Source organism: Berghia stephanieae, chromosome 15 (assembly GCF_034508935.2).
Source record: "Berghia stephanieae isolate SIO BIC M18660-M18661 chromosome 15, UCSD_Bste_1.3, whole genome shotgun sequence".
Taxonomy (NCBI): domain Eukaryota; kingdom Metazoa; phylum Mollusca; class Gastropoda; order Nudibranchia; family Aeolidiidae; genus Berghia; species Berghia stephanieae.
The window spans coordinates 9,677,338-9,695,069 of NC_088374.1; the positions used below are offsets into that span (position 1 = coordinate 9,677,338).

At 33.0% G+C, this 17,732-nt stretch overlaps 1 long non-coding RNA gene across 2 annotated transcripts in view; it reads right to left on the reverse strand.

Moving 5' to 3' along the window:
• Nucleotides 1–6,345: 6,345 nt before the first annotated feature.
• Nucleotides 6,346–17,732, reverse strand: part of LOC144960263 (uncharacterized) — a 15,528-nt gene continuing 4,141 nt past the window's right edge. Inside the window, exons 3-4 of one of the 2 annotated variants that reach the window (XR_013642815.1) lie at nt 17,703–17,732; nt 6,346–6,452 (exon numbers count right to left, since the gene is read on the reverse strand). The exon at nt 17,703–17,732 is cut by the window's right edge and continues 13 nt beyond it. This is a non-coding gene — a long non-coding RNA (uncharacterized LOC144960263). Of the gene's footprint in view, nt 6,453–13,831; nt 13,851–17,702 lie in introns of those variants that run through there. The other variant, XR_013642816.1, reaches the window with a different exon arrangement.

The window sequence follows — 17,732 nt, forward strand, 5'->3', positions numbered from 1 at the left end:
CATTTGTAACAATATAGTAATTTCAGAAAGTGATACACAAACTGATGTTAATGTTAAACAAACTGCGCGTGATGTGAATTACACTTTAGATTTACAGACTGGCATAGCATTCTTGGCCACTGTAACTTTGAAGATGTTAAGAAACTTGAACAAGTGGTTGATGGTATGAATGTAAATAAAACAAATGGTGAGAATGAGAAAGCTGAATGTGAGATTTGTCTTGAGGGGAAAATGACTAACGTTAAAAATAAAACTCCACGCATTTGCTCAGAAGTCCCACTACAGTTGATTCATACTGAGTTGGCTGGTCCAATTACTCCAACCTCTAGAGAAGGTTTCAAATACGCTTTGGCATTTACCGATGATTTTTTCCGGAATGTCCTTTGTGTACTTTCTTAAACAAAAAAGTGGCACAGTCTCAGCAACTATGATATTTTTGGCGGATTCGAGCCTTTATGGGATAGTGAAATGTCTGAGGTCAGATAATGGGACAGAATTCACGTCGGGTGAATTTCAGTTGTTGATGTAAGAGAATAAAATAAGGCATGAAACCTCTGCTCCTTATTCTCCACACCAGAACGGTGTCGCTGAACGGAATTGGAGAACCATTTTTGAAATAGATGTCTTTTGTTAGAGGTTAAACTAGGTAAAGAAATGTGGCCATATGCTGTCCACACAGCTACATACACCCGTAGCAGATGTTACAATAATCGTCTTGGGGATACTCCTTACCATACATTTACTGGTAGAAGACCAAACTTGTCAAATATGAGACCATTTGGTAGTGAGTGTTATACATATGTACAAAACAAACAGAAACTTGATGCCAGAGGCACAAGGGGAATATTTGCGGGCTACGACAGGAATAGTACTGCTTATTTAGTTTATTTCCCAAACACTGGAAAGGTGCATAGACACAGGATTGTGAAATTTCTGTCCACCAAAAACAACGATCATGAAAGAGAGATATATTTCACTCACTATCCAAATGATGAAAATGATGATGAACTAGAACTTAGACCTAGACAAGAAAATGAAGAAATAGAACTAGATGAAAAAAGCACCCTAATTGTAGTTGTTGACAAAAGAAAGGGTAATTCACATTATCCTAGGCGGGAAACTAAATCACCGAAGTATTTAGATGATTATGAAACTTGTTATAGAACAAATGTTGATTATGATGATGATGTACATGTTGATAATGATAATGCAAAAGTTGATTATTGTTACAAAATGTTGTACTATATTCCCAAAAATTACAAAGAAGCAATTGAATCCCCAGCTTCTGACTTCTGGAAGGAAACTATGGCAGAAGAAATTAATGCCTTGAAAGAAAATGAAACATTTACTTTAACAGAGCTTCCAGAAGGCAGAAATACAGTAGGGGGACGTTGGGTATACACAATGAAAGAAGACTCAAAAGGCTCAAAGTCATACAAAGCTAGATATGTAGCTAAAGGTTATAGCCAGATTAAGGGTATTGATTACACTGAAACTTTTGCACCAACTGCAAACATTATATCAATTCGAATATTGATGCAACTTGCTTGTCAGTACGGCTTGATTTTACACCAAATGGATGTAAAATCCGCATATCTGAATGCCCCAATTGATGCAGAAATATACATGGAGCAACCAGAATCAAAGATTCAAAAGACAAGAAACTAGTTTATAAATTGCAAAAGTCTTTGTATGGACTCAAGCAGTCAGGGAGAAATTGGAACAACCTGCTGCATACTCATCTACTTGAAAATAAGTTTGTGCAGAGCCAGTCTGATCACTGTGTGTACACCAAGTTCACTGAAAATGAAACTGTCATTATTATAGTACGGGTTGATGACCTTGTTATTGCTGCAAATAATGTAAATGTCGTGTCTGATACTAAGAAAGTTCTTAAAGACAGATTTAAGATGAAAGACTTGGGGAATCTCTCCTATTTCCTGGGTATACAATTTTTAGCAAGGGAAAGGATATGTGAAAATGAACCAGAAAAGATACACTCAGATAATTCTGGAAAGTTTAGATATGACTAATTGCAAACCAAGAGAAAATCCCTCTGAACTAAAAGTTGAGTGGTCAAATGATAGTGATCCAATAGATGAAAGAAAATACAGGGAGGCTGTTGGTAGTTTGATTTATCTTATGATATGCACTAGGCCTGACATCTGCTGGATAGTTACAAAATTTCTCAACATTTGTCCAGACCATTGGCATGCCATTGGGTGACAGTCAAACATGTATTTAGGTATTTGAAGGGAACCATTGACTATGAATTAACTTACAGAAGAAGTATTGACAACCATTCTTTGATAGGGTATAGTGATGCCGATTGGGCTTCATGTCCTGATGATAGGCGAAGCACTTCAGGTTATTGTTTTGGTCTGACATCTAATGGATCTTTAGTTTCTTGGAAATCTAGGAGACAATCCAGTGTTGCTTTGTCCTCATGTGAGGCAGAGTATATGGCTCTTGCACTTGCAGTACAAGAAAGCCTTTACTTAGACCAGTTGTTGAAAGACATTGACAGAGAATATCAATCAGGTAATGTTTTGATTTTTGAAGACAATCAGGGAACAATCGCTTTAGCGAACAATCCAGTGAACAGACAAAGATCTCAACACATAGACTTAAAATTCCATTTTATTCGCACAGAACTAAGGAATGGAAAGTTTACTTTAAAGTACTGCCCTACTGCAGACATGTTGGCAGATATTATGACAAAGCCTTCAACTAAATTTCAATTGCAGAATTTCAAATCATTGATTTTTGGCTAAAATATGGTGATAGCCTTGATAATTGTTTTGGATGTATTATTTTGACACATAATACTTGTGTTGATGAGACACACGTACATGTATTATGATTCTTGTTTTACATTTAGTGTATTATCAGACAACTTGAAAATGTTACATGAATATGAGTCTTATGATTTTGTTTCTATCTGACATACAAAATTATTAGGGAATGTTTTGCACTTTTAATTTCCTTTTGAAAATTAATGTGGACTTGACTTATAACATTTCAACTACATGTATAAGAATTTGAGAATTTGTGAGAATCTCAATTAGAAATTCTCCAGTAAGTAACTTGTTTTATTTACTCAATGGATAAACCAACATTTATATATTATAATGGATTAATGTACGTTAAAAGTTTTAAATTTCAATTAGAATAATTAGATCAAGTGGGGGTGTTGAATTATTTCTATGTATTATTACTATTAGTATGTGATCTTATGATTTCTAATGGTCTAAGAGAAACAACTGTGTAATAATGTCTCTTTACAATACTTTGTTGGTTATTTCCCTTGAAATAAGGGCATTCACTCTTATGACAAATAACGAGGTGTTTACATTTCACTTTTACTGTTCATTCCTTCCTACTGAATTTCACTTACGATGTCTCCACATTAATGTGTTGTTCTTCTGGTTTGAATCAAAACCATAGTTACAAAAATATCATGTGTCATCGTAAATTATGTCAAACTTAACACAAAGTAACTAAAATACGATCTAATTTAGACAAATTGTCAACTAATACTGAACCCTATTTTGAATCCTTTAAAGGAGATAATCCATTTGCCAATTTCTCTCAGCGGAATTCATCACACCTAGGATAGTGTCCTGTCCAGATAAATCCTGTAATCGAGACACTTTTCCAACAACCATATTACGCAACCATATTGAACTTCTTGCAGCTGTGATAAAGATTTCAATTATTCTCTTGAACTTGGTATTATTCCCATGTCATTTACAATGCTGTTGCTGAAATAGTCTAACTTATATTCTTAAGAGCAGAAAATGTTCCGATTTGTCCCTAATCTTCCATTTCTCTCAAGGAGCACCTCAACCAATTCAATCCATAAGAACCATGTCAATCTACATACATAAAGTACCATAAAACAGAGACTGCACTTCGATTTTATTGGGTGACGCTGAGGTAGGCAGTGTCTCTATTCTTGCACTGTTCGATCTTAGTACCGATGTCGACACGATTGATCATCCCACTCTTATTGAGCGTCTTGAAACAACGTTCGGCATCGCAGGCACGGACCAGATGTTACATTTTGAGCGATCACATCTGTTCTCCTAAAACAAAATCATTCCATCCAATCGTCATTAAGATTCGGGATCTCCTTGTGAACCTTTGTGGGTACCATGCTTTACACACCGTATACACATTCCTTAGGCGATGCCATCAATACTCATAAAATACACTATCATATTTACGCAGATGACACTCAAGATACTGATCGTTTATTGAGAAAAAATGAAGAAATGTATTAAACAGGTGAGGAATTTGGTAAAGATGTTTGCTATTTCTTCATTCATGCTTTTAATGTATGATTGTTCATCTCAACATTGCCGGCATGATTTTTGACGATTTTGATCGTGTAAAAAAGGAATATTTAATTCGGTAACCAAACGGATGTTTTTGCCCTTCGGTTGAATTTTGATTTGCGGGCTGTTTGAGGTACTTTTGCTTATTTGGTTCAAATGTGCCTTTTTTGTTGGCTTCAATCTAAAAACAATTTTACTGTCAGTTTTGATCACTAAAAAAGCGGAAGAAAGACAACTATCTCCTCCGTTTACGATCAGACAGGCTTCTTGATTTTTTAGTACTAACAATATCTTTTTAAGAGCATATTAGATTGATACATCTAACAGAAGGTTTGACATGTCACACTATTGTTAATTTCTGGTGAAGACACTGATGGTTAAAATTAATTTTCAATTTTGGAAAGGAGATTAAAAGGACTGATATAAAGTTCAGAACGGATATATTGAAAAGAATTATATCGATATGACATCAAATTCAAGTTTCTTCGGTATAGAACATTAGTAATTAATAATCGCCTATATCGAAATGCATTTACCACACGCCGGTTATACCGACGATGTGTACCATTGATGCATATAATAAATAGTCTAAAAAAAATACAATTTATATAGGTCAAGATATCCTGCAGTGAGGTAAGACACAAGAGCCACTGAAACTGCCAATATATCACGATGTAAATTAAAATAAATGTCAAAGAAGATGCGACAAAATTGTTCAATGACATCCAGTAAAAAGCCATTGATCATAACCGTATTTTCAGCAGTCAAGTCTCTTACAAGGCCGTGTCAACTTTTCTTCGTATTGAAACTAATAATGCAATTAATGATATCAATAGTACATGAATTTCATCAAATCACCTGATAACAAACGTCCCACAGATCGACCACTGTGTTCCAGGCTGTTTATCTGTCTCTGTACGCTGCCCTGGCCAATCCAGGTCTCCGTATTGGTAAATGTGGCAGATTTCTTAGGACCCTCCCCCTTATCCAAAAACTAATCACTTCTTCATTTTCTCGTTTATGCAATTCAAATGCTCCGCTTCTTGGTTTCGATATTATCGGCACGGTGAACGTCACTACTTCCGGTACTGAGTCTTTATTCTAATCGACGATAGTTGAATTTTAGAAGATGCCATTGTTGCGGTTGTGGAGTCAGATGAATAGAGTACACCATTGGAACATTTTCCACCCATACCACAAGAGTAGGTATCAAGACCCTACGCTGTTGTGCACAGCAACTTCACGAGTGCAATTCCTAATTTGACGTCCTTGTCAGTGCTGAGGAAAAGGCCAATTAAAATATCATTTGCCTTCAGAAACAGACCAAAATATCAGACTTAGGTAATTAAAATGAACGTAATGAATTTCAAAATCGGCATTTTTAAAGGCCACCTGATCGTCGATATAGAGTTCCTTTGCTTTTAGATTGCATTTTCTCATTTGTTCCCCATTTATTAATTTCTTGAATGACTGATAATCGACATCACAATTTTTTAGATATTTAACCACGTCGATGTCGATTTATCTCCTCTCGATTATATATATATATATATATATATATATATATATATATATATATATATATATATATATATATATATATATCGAATCGTGTTTGATAAAAATAAAGTACGAAAAGTGCTCGACATGTAGTAATGGATCGAATTATTATGTAATGCTTACCACAATGTTTGGGACAGTCTACATTAATGTTTCAGGCCTAATTAGCCATGGCCAGGACTGAGTTGGTTTGTTGACTGTTGTTGTTTGTTCAATATTATATATATATATATATATATATATATATATATATATATATATATATATATATATATATATATATATATATACATACATACCACTAATAGTAAGTCAAATATCTAGCACCGGAAAACAATGTAGAGGGGACATTAAAATTGAAGACACGAACCACACCCCACCCTTAAAATAATATTAATAACTTTAAAAAATGAACAACAAAAAGGAAAACATCAAAAAAAAGTCAGAATATTTTAAATCAGGTTTATTAAGCAGGACAACACTAATCAAAACATGTTACAACCCTTGTCGGGAATTAAATGATGTTTCAGGGTGTCCAACTCCATCTTCCATCTGTAAAAAAAAAAGAAAATAATAAGGAAGTTATAATTACTTAGCAGTAGTCCAGATGTTTCGAATAATAATATGAACTATTATGAAGAAAAAAACTCGTTTTGACCAGTTAATTACCGTACTCCGGGAAATATACTTATGTTAAAAAAAAACGTGTTCGTTAATTATCGACCGATTTAAATGACACCTCGTCTAAACAAATAACTCTCAAACCTGGGACTTCACGACAATCTCCCGCAAGCGGGCTAACTAAGTTGACAGGGGCGTATCAGATTCCTTGTACACAATGAAACTCATCTTATTATTTTTTAAGTTTAAACTCTTTTAAAATTTAAATTAATAAAAAGCAAACAACAATGACAAAAATAGTACAAATCAAACAAATTATGTTTGAATTCTAACAATCTGAATTGGAATAAGCGGGTGTCCGAATTACAACAAATGGGTGTCGTAATTGGAACATTTAGCGTCTGAATTATAAGTGGTGATCTACTGGCAAACGTTTTTAGCATTTATTTTGACACACTACTGGACGACAAGAAATATTTGTGAAGAAATAAAGGATATCAGGCGGTAAACTGAGTGCATTCAGTTTCATTGCTGATCCGTCTTGCCCTCCATTTGAATTTTTTTTTTCAGTCGGTCTCTTATTTTATCATAGTAAAGTGAGTGCAATCCACTCGTATTAGTTCACACAGCGAACAGGAACGGAAGCGAAACTTCAATATTTGGAATTAAAATTCATTTCAGTTCCCTGCCAACAAAGTGTAAAATAAATTATAGTGTTGTCGATTCGAAAGAGCGGCCAAATTGTGATAAATCCTAAGGACAAATGTCAAATTAAGTCTTGAATGCCGTGTGAGCTAAGATTACCGCATAGGAAATCCCGCGACTACGATCGGATGCCTTATAATTAGCCCAAACGAATTGACTACGTCTTCTGTGCTATCACCTTCATTTATCGCCCTGACATCGCCATGACACCACCTGCTTATTATTGGAATTCACCATTATTCTAATAATGAAATGTAGTAAAAGAGTCATAGTCAAGTACATTATTAACCATTTGAATCAACGGGAAATAAAATTGCCCATAATTTAAGAAAAGTTTTTAATTTACTCGTGGAGGTCTATACCATTCTAAGAAAAATAGTGTTATATATTTTTTTTCAATTTGCCAGTAATTCTGTGCTCGATGATCAAAGATTAACATTTGGTGTCCGGATCAATGTGATTCCAAATCATATGTCATGATTAAAAGAAAAGAATAGAGAAATTAACAAAAGAGAAATAGCTATATTTAGTTTCTGGTTCCAGATGATGTTTTATCGCACACATCATTTTTAAAGGAAAAAAATCTTTTTCAATTGGGATTAATTTAAATTGTCAATTGTGTTGATTTGTGTTACTACGTCGACTAAAATGTACATTTAATTCATGAAAAAGCGATGGGAGAAACTCGTACACCATCTTCCCAGCGAGATAGGATAAATTTAAATATACTAAATAGAAAAGGACTGAAATTAACTTAGATTTAAGATGCATCGACATCTGACTGCGTTGAATAGGAATACAGCACCATGTCATTATTCATAAATATGTATATATATATATATATATATATATACATATTTATATATATATATGTGTGTGTGTGTGTGTGTGTGTGTGTGTGTATCTGTGCGTGTGTGTCCAATGAAAATGTTGACATTTTCTTTTGAGTGATTTGTGTCCCGCCGTCTTAAACCTGGTTCATTACATAATGATTATGTTGCTAAATAATCTTGATAAAAGCCCTTTAGAGTTTTCTTATAAAAAAATAAACGAGACGTGCTAAATTTATTAAAGGCCGCTCAGGACGTGTTTGTATCATTGGCTTAAACCTAGGACTTCCATAGATGTCGCTGCCTTAAACAATTCAAATCGAAGGTCAAGGTGGACATTCATTTATCGAAATATTGATGACTTCTGACCTTCACTTTTTAAAATAATTGTATCCGTGCACCAAACAGAATGTCTATTAAACTATATACGCTTTATTTAGATAATGCAAATGCCGGGGAGTGATTCGCAGCAATGTGATTTTTATTGATATTCTAAAAATATACTATAACCTAAAAATCGGTTGTAAAACTCCTCTTCCGTTAAGATTTGTTCTAATATCTGATATATATATATATAATATATATATATATATATATATATATATATATATATATATATATATATATATATATTATGTTAACATTAAACAATTGTTTTTTTATAGTAAACATCAAATATCAGATGTTATAATACAGGTTTTAACCAATATTGAATATTTCTAAACGTCGGAGATATACATCCCAAAATCGGACTGGCCCTCTGCCCGAAAATACAATACAGGACTATAACTGTCAAATTAATAGAAAAAGAAATATTATTGTACTTTGAGTGACTCTTACATTTTATTGAAGAGAATGAAAATTATTTTAAATTGTTAATATGATACTTCAAAAATATAATGAATACCGGGTGAACAGGAAAATTACACACTGTATCGTTGGAAGTGTATTGATGATAGAGCGTATTAATTACATTGCAGTGCCGGCATCCAGGGACCCGAACTTTCACACACGTACTTTAGTGTGTATCGGTGTGGTGTTTTATTACATAGATAATCATATTATGTATACTCCTACATTAACATTATTTGACATTTTGCACTCTGACCATTTTAAGTTTTGAAAGTTTTTGATTTTTAAATTTTGACTTTGTGGGTTACATTTTGTATGAATTCAACAAAGATTTGAACATCGAAATAAAAATTACGCTTACCTGATTTTACTCCTGATGATTGGGAGAAAGAGAGATAGAGAGAGAGAGAGAGAGAGAGAGAGAGAGAGAGAGAGAGAGAGAGAGAGAAAAGTAGATCATTAAAATTATTTTTAAAATCATAATTGTTATTATTATTAATTATTATTATTATTATTATTATTATTATTATTATTATTATTATTATTATTATTATTATATATTATTATTATTATTAATTATTATTATTATTATTATTATTATTATTATTATTATATATTATTATTATATTATTATTATTATTATTATTATTATTATTATTATTATTATTATTATTATTATTATTATTATTATTATTATTATTATTATTATATATATTATTATTATTATTATTATTAATTATATATTATTATTATTATTATTATTATTATTATTATTATTATTATTATTATTATTATTATTATTATTATTATTATTATTATTATTATATTATTATTAATTATTATTATTATTATTATATTATTATTATTATTATTATTATTATTATTATAATTATTGGATCAAGTAATATAACCGCTGAAGAAACAAAACAAAATACAATCACGGATATTAGCACAATCCAAAAGGAAGAATCAGATGAAGTACAATCTGCCATTACAAATCAGGAAACAAAGAAAAATAAAATACACCTAAGAGGGCCCTGATCAGACTGTTTGGCAGAACACAGCAATCAAAAAGAAATGTAGCTTTTAGAACCAAACGGTATGGGAGACAGACGACCATTGACCTTCAATGGAAAGATCAACTTACTCAACGATGACCCCCAAACTTTCAAGCTTGATTCTTGTCAAATCTTCTAACCGATGTCAGATCAATCTTATCAGGACACAACATCAGTATTAACGAAGACCTCTGTGTGTATGTGTCTCTGTCTATATATCCCTATGGCTTATTGCTTGCCTGAGGTTCCTGTTTTTACAGGTCCTATTTGTCTGACAACTGTGTTGATATTAGTATTGATGATGACAACTGTGTTGATATTAGTATTGATGATGACAACTGTGTTGATATTAGTATTGATGATGACAACTGTGTTGATATTAGTATTGATGATGACAACTGTGTTGATATTAGTATTGATGATGACAACTGTGTTGATATTAGTATTGATGATGACAACTGTGTTGATATTAGTATTGATGATGACAACTGTGATGATATTAGTATTGATGATGGCAACTGTGTTGATATTAGTATTGATGATGACAACTGTGTTGATATTAGTATTGATGATGACAACTGTGTTGATATTAGTATTGATGATGACAACTGTGTTGATATTAGTATTGATGATGACAACTGTGTTGATATAAGTATTGATGATGACAACTGTGTTGATATTAGTATGATGATGACAACTGTGTTGATATTAGTATTGATGATGACAACTGTGTTGATATTAGTATTGATGATGACAACTGTGTTGATATTAGTATTGATGATGACAACTGTGTTGATATTAGTATTGATGGTGGTAATCGTGTTGGTATTGGTCTAGTTGATTGCAACAGTGTTATTGGTTTTGATGGAAACGAAATCATTGATAAAGATAAGAATACATATATCATTATGTCTATTGATATTGGGTTTTGAATTATGGGATAACTATAGAAAAGTGTGTCTGTGCCATTGGGCGTGAAATCAATTAAAGACTATAATTGACGGATACGTACCCGCTGTTAGTTACAGATGAATGGGAGAAAGTAAAAAAAAAATCGCCTGTCAGTAAATATAGTTATATAATAATCTTTTGAATCAAATTATCTTTTGTATTTAGCAATATCCATTAAACGTGCACAAGCCGCTTTAGAAAGCGTCCCTAGTCATCAGTCTCGCTTAACATGTAGGACGAGCCATGTCGGCAGATAAGGGATATTACAATATAATCAGAAACAGACGATGCACTTCGTGGCCAGGAACTCATTTAGCACCTTCGTTGGGTGAGAGAATGTGAGTAAAGATTCGTTCCCATGGACTCAACTATCTGTTGAACGAGGTTCGAGCACAGAATCTTTCGATCCGAAAATGAGTGTCATAGCACAAGGCAACATAGTCGCAGAAGTCATATTAAATTACATGTTAAATTGTTGTAAAACCGAGGGGATTCTCATACTATGAAAATAGATTAACTTGTTCATCCCATCCACTCCTGTATTCGTATGTAAGTTGAGCCACCCATTATATATATATATATATATATATATATATATATATATATATATATATATATATATATATATTTTTATATATATTTATATATATATATATGTATATATATATATATATATATATATATATATATATATCTTTCTCTCTCTATCTCTCTCTCTCTCTCTCTCTAATAAAATGGTTCTATGATATATATATATATATATATATAATATATATATATATATATATATATATATATATAATATATATATATATATATATATATATATATACATATATATATATATATATATATATAATATAATTCTCTCTTCTCTCTCTCTTCTCTCTCTCTCTCTCTCTCTCTAATACAATGGTTCTATGGTATTAATAGTGTTAATGTTTTTGATGTAATAAAAATAATAGCTGTAGATAGGAATAAATATATCATTATGTCTATTGATATTGGGTTTTGACTTTTGAGATAACTATTGATAATAGTGTCGGTGCCATTCAGCGTGAAATAAATGAAAGACTATAATTGATTGATACTTACAGGCTGTTAGTCACACATGGATGGGAGAAAGTAACGAACAGTAAATATAGTTAAAATATCATTTTTTTTCTTGAATCAATTGTATAAAAATAAAACAACATGATATTTTTGTATAGCGCAGTATGTAGTAAATGTGCTCAAGCCGATTTAGACTATGTACCCAGTCATCAGCTTCACTTAACAATTAGGGCGAGACATGACGCAAGTAAAGGGATATTACAATATTTTCAGACACAGACGATGCTGTTAACAGTCAGTTACTCATTTCACAGCAAAGTTCGGTGAGAGCATGTGAGTAAATATTCATTCTCAAAGACTCAAGTATTTGCTAAACAAGACTCGAACGCAGAATCTCCCGATCCTAAAACGAGTGTCATACCAAATGACCACATAACGGTACAAATCGTATTCAATTACATGTTCAATTGTTTTAAAACTGTTGTGATTCTCATTCTAGTAATATAGATTCACATGTTCATACCACCTACTCTTATAATCATTAGGTGTGTTCACTCACGGAAATTGATCCATCCCATTTCTCTCTCTCTCTCTCTCTCTCTCTCTCTCTCTCTCTCTCTCTCTCTCTCTCTCTCTATCTCTGACTCTCTATCAATTGACCTCTTTCTCTTTCTCTCTCTCTCTCTCTCTCTCTCTATTTCTCTCTCTCTCTCTCTCTCTCTCTCTCTCTCTCTCTCTCTCTCTCTCATATTTGTCTGGCAAAAGTGATGATATTGGTATTGATGATGACAATTGTGTTGATTTTTGTATTAATGATGACAACTGTGTTGATACTACAACTACAACAACAACAACAACTACTACTACTACTACTACTACTACTACTACTACTACTACTACTACTACTACTACTACTACTACTACTACTACTACTACTACTCTACTACTGGTGATACTACTACTATTAATGAACACTTTGCTGGTAAACCTTTCAGAAAAAAATAGTGATATTATTTTATTTTACCTTAATTCATTTCATTAATAATTTTAGGCATATTGATAAACAATAACAGAGTATATTGAATTTCCATATTCAATATATATATATATATATATATATATATATATATATATATATATATATATATATATATATATATATTGACAGTGAACATAAACAACTCATGAAATTATTCATACGTATTTGAATTTGGTACTATAGGTGAATCATAAACAAATGTTTTGTGATGATGATACTAGTAGGTTATTGAAAGCTCAGTTGGTAGAGTGATAGATTCACACATAAAGGTACTGAGATCGATCAAAGGTGAAGTCGAATTGTTTTTATCCAACCCTTGCCCACTCAGCAGTCAATGGGTGTACTAGATCTTGGCTCAAAGTAGCACTCAAAGGTTAGCAAGCAAGTGCTATTGTCCAATTCAATATGAAGAATCTGGGATAAAATCCGGCTCAATAGGCCGATTTGGTTTGAAGGACTACTTAAAAAATATAGTAATAGATGCGCTCAAGATGGAGATGATAATGATTATGCAGACGACGACATTTGCGACGACAATGAAGATGATGATAATGATGATGATGATGATGATGATGATGATGATGATGATGATGATGATGACGATGGTGATGATGATGATGATGATGATGATGATGATGATGATGATGATGATGATGATGATGATGATGATGATGATGATGATGATGATGACGATGGTGATGATGATGATGATGATGATGATGATGATGATGATGATGGTGATGATGATGATGATGATGATGATGATGATGATGATGATGATGATGATGATGAGATTGTGATGGATTAAACACAGCATAACAAGACTGTGTGCTACTTACGACTTTAATAATGGTCATGGTATAAGGAAGAGGAGATCATAAATGAATTAGATGTTTAATCCGATTAATTCAACCTGAACACCTCCTCACATATAAAGAGACAAAAACACACACATACACAAGCACACACACACATACACACACACACGCAACTATATCTGAAGTGAAGAAAATCCGGAAAAGTATAGAAGCATGTGATTTCCCGACTATAGCTAATGCAAGTCTGAAATTTCGCCACAATCAAACCATTTAATTGAATAAATTTGACGACACTCAGATTTTGGTTATTATTTTAATACAGCCATTTGGTGATAGCTTCTCATTAAATCATATCGATCATACCATAAATTTTTAAGCTTCAGTATTGTGTGTTGGTAAATTAAATCCGGCAGGCGGTTGTTGTGATTATTTACCTAAACACATGGCGGTAATACATGTCAAAGAACACTACTCACTCTGTCCTCCTGCAATACATGGTATAGAAGGAAAGTAGTCGAGTTCACTCTGCTTTTTGTTATTGAATTTGGACCTCGAATTGAGAGATTAGTCTCACTTAAATAATGATGCTATTGGTTTGTGTAAACTACTTACAACACCCGTCAACCTGATTCTTCTTCTTCTTCTTCTTCTTCTTCTTCTTCTTCTTCTTCTTCTTCTTCTTCTTCTTCTTCTTCTTCTTCTTCTTCTTCTTCTTCTTCTTCTTCTTCTTTTTCTTCTTCTTTTACTTCTTCTTCTTCTTCTTCTTCTTCTTCTTCTTCTTCTTCTTCTTCTTCTTCTTCTTCTTCTTCTTCTTCTTCTTCTTCTTCTTCTTCTTCTTCTTCTTCTTCTTTCTTCTTCTTCTTCTTCTTCTTCTTCTTTCTTCTTCTTCTTCTTCTTCTTCTTCTTCTTCTTCTTCTTCTTCTCTTCTTCTTCTTCTTCTCTTCTTCTTCTTCTTCTTCTTCTTCTTCTTCTTCTTCTTCTTTCTTCTTCTTCTTCTTCTTCTTCTTCTTCTTCTTCTTCTTCTTCTTCTTCTTCTTCTTCTTCTTCTTTCTTCTTCTTCTTCTTCTTCTTCTTCTTCTTCTTCTTCTTCTTCTTCTTCTTCTTCTTCTTCTTCTTCTTCTTCTTCTTCTTCTTCTTCTTCTTCTTCTTCTTCTTCTTCTTCTTCTTCTTCTTCTTCTTCTTCTTCTTCTTCTTCTTCTTCTTCTTCTTCTTCTTCTTCTTCTTCTTCTTCTTCTTCTTCTTCTCTTCTTCTTCTTTCTTCTTCTTCTTCTTCTTCTTCTTCTTCTTCTTCTTCTTCTTCTTCTTCTTCTTCTTCTTCTTCTTTCTTCTCTTCTTCTCATTATCACAGCATTATCCAGCATATGCAGGGTTACCACAATGGATCCACATCTCCATGCATTTCGTGTCATACCATCATCTACCCCCAGGCCCAGTCTGTTAATGTCGTCCTGTACTCTATCCATCCATCTAGTATTTGAGCGTCCCATTAATTACATATCCAACACTTTCTTCCCCATGTACTCCCTCTCTTGTCTCTTAACAGGTCTGAACCATGTCAATCTGTCTTATTTCATCATCATTGATGCATTCTGCACTTCCATCAACCTTCGATTTCGTTGATTTCTCAGTTTATAATATTTTCTTGTTCAGCAAAGTGACCATCTCTAAATACTCATATCTTGCCAATTTAACTTCTTTACTTGTCATTTTTGTAACGTCTGTCTCTAACCCATACAATATTGCTGTTGTTAAAATATATGTATCTATTATCCCCATCACCTTTACAGAAATATGTCAAACATAACTCCAGTTACCTTCCTCCAATTATTCCAGCCTGCCTGGATCCTCTTCGTCATCTCCATCTCATTGCCCTCATCGCATTGTTTAGTTGTTCCTAAGTATTTGAACTGTATTGTCTCTTGCACATGTCTTCCCCTGCTATAATTGGTGGTACTGCTGTCTGTTGTCCGATGAACAGATACTCTGTCTTTGATCTGCTTACACTTTTGCCCTCCTTTCCAACACCTGACTCCAGCTCCTTTTCCGCCTCAGCTTTTTGATCGTTCACCACGTCGGCCGCATACATCATATTCAAAGGTGCTTCATGCCGGATGTGTTCTGTGAGAACGTGCACTACCAATGCAAACAGATGTGGACTGAGCAGAGGCCTGGTGAAATCCTACTCTTACATTAAATCGTCCAGCTGAGCCATGTTCCGTCCTAACTACTGACTTATTTTCATCGTAAACATCTTGGATAAAATCAGTAATTCCCTAAATTAAATTTCTATCCCCGCATTTTATGATTTGATATTACTTTGGTAAACGACGGAATTTCATGCAGTGGAACCGAGAATATTGCCATTTTATGAGAGTTGCCAGAGAGCAATTTTCAATACCTTTGCTAAAATTCACAAACCGCCAACTTGGTCTCAAAAATTGCCCTTGGTCCAATTAAATCATTATCCTTTGCAGTTTCTGTGATGCTAACAACGTGCACACAAACTCCACCAAGGCTCCCACCTTTTCATGACATCCCTCTCACTTATCTCAAAGGGATGTAAAAAAAAGTAACCAGAGAGATGACATGATGGTCTCTAGCTTTACATAAATTGAATCTCCGTGACATCACAGGCGAGGACAATATCCTGACGGATCTGTTATTTTGTGCCTTTTGTTAACATTGATTAAATATCATATGATAATCCACACTATTTAATAATAGTATTGTTTATAAATATGATCTTTTCTTCAACGTTAAGATTGGGATTGGCATCTTTGAAAACATATGTGACCTATTAGAATTCCAATACGATGGTTATCAAACAATAATTATTTAGGTATGTGTCATCCACCTATCCAGCTGTTTTTTGAGTCATTATCTCCAATATAATTTCTTTTCCTTTATTGGTTTGCAGAAATAGCAACTAAAGAAAAAATTCTCTACGCAAAACTTATATGACTGTATCTAGTATCAAAAGTAGATAGGACCAATACATTCCTCTGTATCAAAAATAAAAAAAACACGTTAGAAAAGCGAGGTCACATTACAAAGTAAGGTGTGAGTAATTTGGTCATCATTTCAAAATTTCAGTGGACTGGCAACATTTCGTTGATGAATGCAGAAAAAAGAGCTTTTCAAATATGTGTAAAAATGTTTGGAATGGAAAAAAAGTATATGAAAGAAAAGAACTGTATGTCACATTTTTTGACAATCACATTGGTTCATATTTTGCAAGGCCTTCATTACAATCACTCAGACTTAAAAAGACGACAAAATACTGATTTTTGTTGTCGTCCTCTTTGCCAATCATCATTATATCAGTGCAGCAAATTCACAACGTAAACTTTTACACAAATCCGAATTAACAAAGGTATCGAGAACCCTACTTTGTGTCGTGATGCTTATAAGCTTTGTGAATGACAGGGAAGAGGCAAGCGAAGGCTGGATAATAAGTAGAGGTGTAATAAACGTATATATAGTAGTTGGTGAATTGTATTTCCTTTTTTTTATCGTTATTTCTCTACTATATCAAGGCACAACCAACTACCTTCTCCCCTTCTCTATCTAGTCTAGTCCTATTGGAGTCTTACCCTGTTCTGGAGGTAACCTACCACGGACTCCATCTACTATTCGTATCTGAATTTGGACCGACAAAATAATTATTCTACCTGTCCTTCTGAATTATTTCTTATGCTGATGGTTTTGGCTATGCATGCACAATCTAGACATACACTACTTTGCAATTTTGCGATATTGTAAGAAGAAAATGGACAAATAAAAAAAGTCAAAAGGAACACATACATTTTAATTAGAATCCAGTGTAAATAATCAATTTGCAGTTTATAATCTAGATATACATATTTAATACTCACCGCAATTCTCGTTATTGCATTGCTTATACA